Consider the following 6,610-nt stretch of genomic DNA (forward strand, 5'->3'; position numbering starts at 1 on the left):
CCGGCGGGGTAACTTAGAACACTTTTCGTTTTTTTAACAAAAATCCCCACAACTCAAAAACTATTTGACATAGAAAAATTTTGTCAATGGGCATTAAAGGCCTAATACTGAGGCTACATAACACAATAGAAAGATTTGAAAAGTTTGCATATCTAATACGTTAAAAAATTAAAAATGTGACCCACGAAAAAAAGCTATTATTTAAAATTACATGAAGACTATGAGAGGCAGGAGTCAGCAATTTATGGTGAGTGAAGCTAGAGTATAGACCTGTATTTTGCAGGTTTCAATTTAAGTTTAATTTAGCTAGTAAAAAAATGGCATCATTTGTAAAAAAAAAGTGGTCTAAGTTACCCCATTTTACGGTATATTCTAATTAAAAATATATTGAAATTAAACCAATTTGGGACAATTTTTATTTCAGTCAAGAACTGCCACCATGATCACAAAAATATTTCTAACAGTTTATGAAGATGGGAATTAATTCAGACTTTCTCCTTGTAAGTGAGAAAATTGCTACCTTTGGAGAAGTAGGTACCATCAACCGGGGCTACTCGAGACAATTTTAAACGTTTTTCATTCATAACTTCTTATCATGAAACATTTCATAAACAAATTTAGGCTCATTTCAAAGCTCTTTGCAAGGGCTATTGCATGGCTTCTCCAAAAAAATTCCATATGCTATTTGTAAGGTGCCAGAAGCAAAAAAAAAAAAGAGTGTCCCGAGTAGCCCCGTCGAATGTGGCTACTCAGGACACTTGGAATAAAACTCAATTTTAAAAAATTTGAAGCATGCAGAGTGTACTCATCACTCATCCATTACTAAAAGTACTCTGAAGTCCTCCTCTTTAATTGTAGATGATGTAGAGGTAGAATAAGTCTCATTTTCTGTGATTTTTACTTGTTTTTCCTTTATTGATATATTACCATACACATTAATTACCATATTATTAATGCGATATTACCGTATCCATGAACAGGCCATTGAGCATTTCAACTACCTTGTCCACTGCAAGCTTCATATCAGCAGCCTTATAGCGTTTTTTCTGTATCTGTAAGCTTACAGGACGGCTTGTAATTTCACACCATTTTAATTGGGTTAAATGAATTTACTATAAAAAAAATATTGTGAAAAACATACCTGAAACAGAAAGGAATGTTTTAGTGACAACCATCATATGTTTTGGAGAAATAAAGCATTGTTTAGGTCAATTACTTTTAATTCTATGATGCCTGGTGCACAATTCTATATATGACATTCTATGCACAATTTTGTGATGACCAACGAATGGCGACAATGCACTAATTTTTCGATAAGTGAAATTTTTTTTGCTGAGCAAGGTAAATGTAATCAATATTCTTTGTTTTTAATCAATTTTTTATAACTGGAGCCTTTGCTAACTGAGGTTCTACTGTAAATGCGTTTTTGGGGGTGTCCCAAATAGCCCCTGGGGGGTGTCCCTAGTAGCCCTGCTGTGCGGAAATGGCCACCATTTTTTTTTGATTGAGGTATGTAAATTCCGCAAATAAAGTTTTCATGCTGACACTTGTCTGCCACTTTCTTCTAAGTGAAATTTTTTAATACAGCAAATATTTTGTTTACTACAGACCTTAGCAGAAGTAACTTTTCAAAATATCGTTTATCACCACTTTCTTCAGGAATTTTTCAAAGCTAGTAAATATAGTATTTTTGAACTTCCTTTACACTACAAAGATAGGAAAAATGTTGATGTTTATGCCACTCAGCCACTATATTTAGTTTTGCAATATTGCAATTAGTTTTGCTACTAAAACAGTTTTAAGCCGTGTTGGACAGTTGGAGGACTGTCCCGAGTTACTCCGGCCATCCCGAGATAGCCCCGGTTGACGGTATTATAAAACATTATAATCATTATCATGTTTTCTGAGCTTTGCTGCTTGGTCCATTTTCTATCATAGAATTTGTCAGTCCTTAAAATATTTATGTCGGTGGTTTAGTAGGTAACACTGTCCTGTCATTATGTCATGGCTTGCCAAGTAGATATATTCCATGCCTAATTCCAATTGAGGAAAGTATCTACTTTCTGAGCCGCAACTGGATTTTTTGAGCTAAGAATTAAAGAACTTTCGAACCATAAGCCTATTTCCTAAGCCATGAAAAGCCATTCCTGAACTGCCAACTCATCGCAATTGGCATTGGCAGACATATTGGCAGCAATGGCATGCATGCATATGACAAATAAGCTCTAATTTCATCCTAGAAATAGCAGTTAGAACATTATTCCCTAATTCACATGCAATTTAGCTAATACTAATGCCCAGGATGGAATTCTAATTTCAAAGGTTCATATATCATTTTGATCCACCAAGACCACTTTTTCTACCCAACATCGTTATTTGAGGCAAAAAATGAACTTTTTAAAAGCTTAAAATATGTACGCTAACTTGCTCAGTTTCTATAAAGTACCTAATCACTTGGAAGTTGTATGCCTGCACCTTTCACTCAACAATTAAAATTAGACTTATAAAAAGTATTAGTTAGCTGAAAATTTGTCTCTTAAGTTGACCGCAATGAACTAAACTTCATTAAGTAATCATTAGGCTGCTTAGGCAGAGTTTTCCATCATGCACACTAAACACGCAATTCAGAGTTCAGACGAGCAGAACTACATAACACGTGAGCTAATGTGCTACTGAATTGAATACATAGTTTCTTTCCCGCATCCCACTCCCGGTGCATAATCTAGCAGGATGATCAATGCGGACGGTAACTGAGTCCAACTAATCACTCGTATACTTAGTGCAAGAGAATGAATAATTATGTTGTTTCTAATCAAACGAATGAAAACCTTTTCTGTTTCTGATCAAACGAATGAAAACTTCTGATCAAACGAACAAAAACTTCTGATCAAACGAACGAAAACTTCTGATAAAACAAACAAAAACTTCTGATCAAATGAACAAAAACTTCTGATCAAATGAACAAAAACTTCTGATCAAACAAATGAAAACAAACTTTTGAAGATAATTCAGAAATCGTAACGTCTATTGAATTCTAATCAGGATCATTAATTTAGCATTTCTGAAATAGTAGGAACATTTCCATTATCATTCTAAAATAGAAGAGTCATTTCCGTTCTTATATATAAGCAGGATTAATAAAATACCTATCAAATCCATCCAATGCCATTCAATTTGTGATGTATGAACGACAGTTTTACTTTCATCCCTATGATGCTCATTTTTACCAATTGAAGCTGTAGAATTAAATTAAATTAAAAAATTAATTAAAATTAAATGTTACCAAATCAAATTTCATTATTTAATACACTAGATGGTACATGCTGCAGAATTAAATTCTATTAGAAAAATGTTGAATTAAAAATCTAATTATATTTTTTAAATTAAAAATTATTATTTATTATATTAAATTGCATTATTAATGCAGGTATATGGTACATACATATTTATTGTATATAATGAAATTGTTTCCCACTTTAAACAACGAACATTTTCTAAAAGATACAAAAAGTTTGAAAATGCGTGATGGCAGATGAAATCAGTCAGAATTTGACGTGAATTTATCAAGATAAATTCAACATAATAGGGCAAAAAATAGAGAAAATTCAAATCTGGAACGTATAAATGGGTTGTTATAATTCAAAAAAACTTTCAATCATTTAAATCTCAGAATGGAATTTGAATCAAATCTATTTATTGTGAAATCAAACAAGACACAACCAAAACAAAAGCGTGTGTGACGGCGTCCTGAAATACGTAAACATAGGAAGTATGATGTGAATGTACGCAGTGAAAAAGTAGAAGTTTATCTTATAATTTTGTGTGAAATCAAAAACTTTGTGGGTCTTGTCCAATTGTGAGAATTTTTTACAAATGTGGATGTGTTTTTTTTTATTTTAGAACATATTCATTGCAAAAATTTGTCTACTACCCTACAGATAGACGACTAGGTAGTTAACTTGACTGTCTTGATTGAGGCGTTGCCAACACAGGATTGGATGTCGAACCACGCGCAATTTCGGAAGTGCGGCAGTTTCTAATGAGCTCAGTTTATCAATTTTCATTGCAGTGGAAGGTGGTGTAATGCGGTGGTAGCCTGGTAGGGTTGATTTTTCAATACGTTTTCTTATATTGACATGAGAATATATTACCTATACAGAAAATTCCACACTGCAGTAATGCCTACTTTATGTTATTTGCAAAAATAAAACATGGTTTTACAAAAGTATGAGAACGTTGAGACGTGAATTTAAGATCTTCATCTTGGACATAACATTCTTACTGCTGTCTTAGTTCAATATATGTAGGTATGTGCACAAAGTACGCTTGAACGTAAACAATGCTGGCAAAATGGCAGACAGCCACTTTCTGCATCGGCGCGCGTAAGGTATTTAATTTTGAAAGTCCCGCCAAAACGTTAGCTTAATTTGATTGATTTTTGTTTGGAAATGAACTAAAAAAAACTTGAACTATGACGACATCATTTTTTTTAGAGAAATGTCTATCAAGTACCTGCTTAGCTGGGATGTGCAAGAGGTAACATTTGGGCGGGAAATAAACATGGATATCGTATTTTGAAATTAATGAAAGATAATTTGATATCAAGATTATAGTTTTTAGAGCATGCTCTCGAAATTTCAGAGCTTTGCAGCCATTCGGACAGTTTTTCTACCATGTCCTGTTGCGCTGTTTACGTTCAGTTCAGTCATGAGCCAGTGAGGTACGCTGGTCCTGAACTACTGCCGAGACTGAGACATGAGATGAGACATGAGACAAGACATGAGAGGGGACATGAGATGATGCATGAGACAAGCTACAAGACGAGACATGAGACGAGATGTGAGATGAGACGCAAGACGAGATGTGAGATGAGACGTGAGACGAGATGTGAGATGAGACGCGAGACGAGACGTGAGATGAGACGCAAGACGAGACGTAAGATGAGACACAAGACGAGACATGAGATTGGACAAGAGACGAGGAGATGAGACATGAGACGAGATGTGAGATTGGACATGATACGAGGCATGAGACAAGATGTGAGACGAGATGCGAGATGAGACATGAGACAAGGAGATAAGCATGAGATGAGAAATGAGATTGAACATGAGATGAGACACGAGACGAGGCATGAGACAAAACACGAGACAAGACATGAGACAAGGCATGAGACGAGATACGAGATGAGATGAGGCATGAGACGAGGCATGAGATAAGATGAGATGAAGCACGAGACGAGGCATGAGACGAGACACAAGACGAGATGAGACGAGGCATGAGACGAGATGAGATGAGGCATGAGACGAGATGAGATGAGGCATGAGACAAGATGAGACGAGGCACGGGACAAGATGAGGCACAAGACAAGATGAGACGAGGCACAAGACGAGATTAGACAAGGCACGAGACAAGGCACGAGACGAGATGAGATGAGGCACGCGACGAGATGAGACGAGGCACAAGATGAGATGAGACGAGGCACGAGTCAAGATGAGACCAGGCACGAGACAAGATGAGACCAGGCACGAGACAAGATGAGACGAGGCAGGAGATGAGATGAGGCACGAGATGAGATGAGATGAGGCACGAGATGAGATGAGACGAGGCACAAGACGAGATGAGACAAGGCACGAGACGAGATGAGACGAGGCACGAGACAAGATGAGACGAGGCACGAGACAAGATGAGACGAGGCACGAGACTAGATGAGACGAGGCACGAGACTAGATGAGACGAGGCACAAGACGAGATAAGACAAGGCATGAGATGAGATGAGACGAGGCATGAGACGAGATGAGACGAGGCATGAGACGAGATGAGATGAGGCACGAGACAAGATGAGATGTGACATGTCCATGGCGATGATGATCATATTTAATATTATTAAATATCAATATTCACTAATATTTATTATAATTAGTTAAGAATTAATATTAATAAAAATTAATAATATTATTATTACTAGTAAATTTTATTTGCGTATTCTATTTAATTTCATATTTTTAAGCTCAATTATGGTGCCAAGGCCATGAAACTGAAATTTATTCCATCCAATTCTGCCTTTAACCCTTAACGGCCGTAGTGAACGAATTCGTTCAGTCTATTTCAAAGCTATAATACTGAGAAAATATTAGCCTGTGGATTCTGAGTCCGAAGTGAACGCATTGGTTCAGTCCAGATCAACATGCCAGACACCGCCACATCGCTCAATTAGGGGAATTGTGCTCAATGGGCAACTGGATGTCACGGAAGTTGTAGAGTGACAGGCAACCTTTCATCTTGTCAACTTTTGTCCATCATGGACTCCAGGAGAGATTAGTTATCCCAACGAAAAAAATACCAGCGAGATGAGCATGATTCATGTGTGTGATAAAAGGTCTAGCTAAATTATTTGGCGCTTATATTTTTATTGTGGACGCCCTTTTTTGGTTAGTACAAATTAGTTCAGTTCGGACAGCACCATTCATTACCAGACACAAATAGGCAAAATCGTTCAGTTCGTATTATCAAGGTAATCCGTGTTTTTTACACCTAAATACAGATAAATTCAACTATATTACTGTTTTAGGCGTAACATACAAATAGACATAGCATTTTAAACTCTGTTTTG

The sequence above is a fragment of the Hyalella azteca genome, unplaced genomic scaffold (genome assembly GCF_000764305.2).
Source record: "Hyalella azteca isolate HAZT.00-mixed unplaced genomic scaffold, Hazt_2.0.2 contig16896, whole genome shotgun sequence".
NCBI lineage: Eukaryota > Metazoa > Arthropoda > Malacostraca > Amphipoda > Hyalellidae > Hyalella > Hyalella azteca.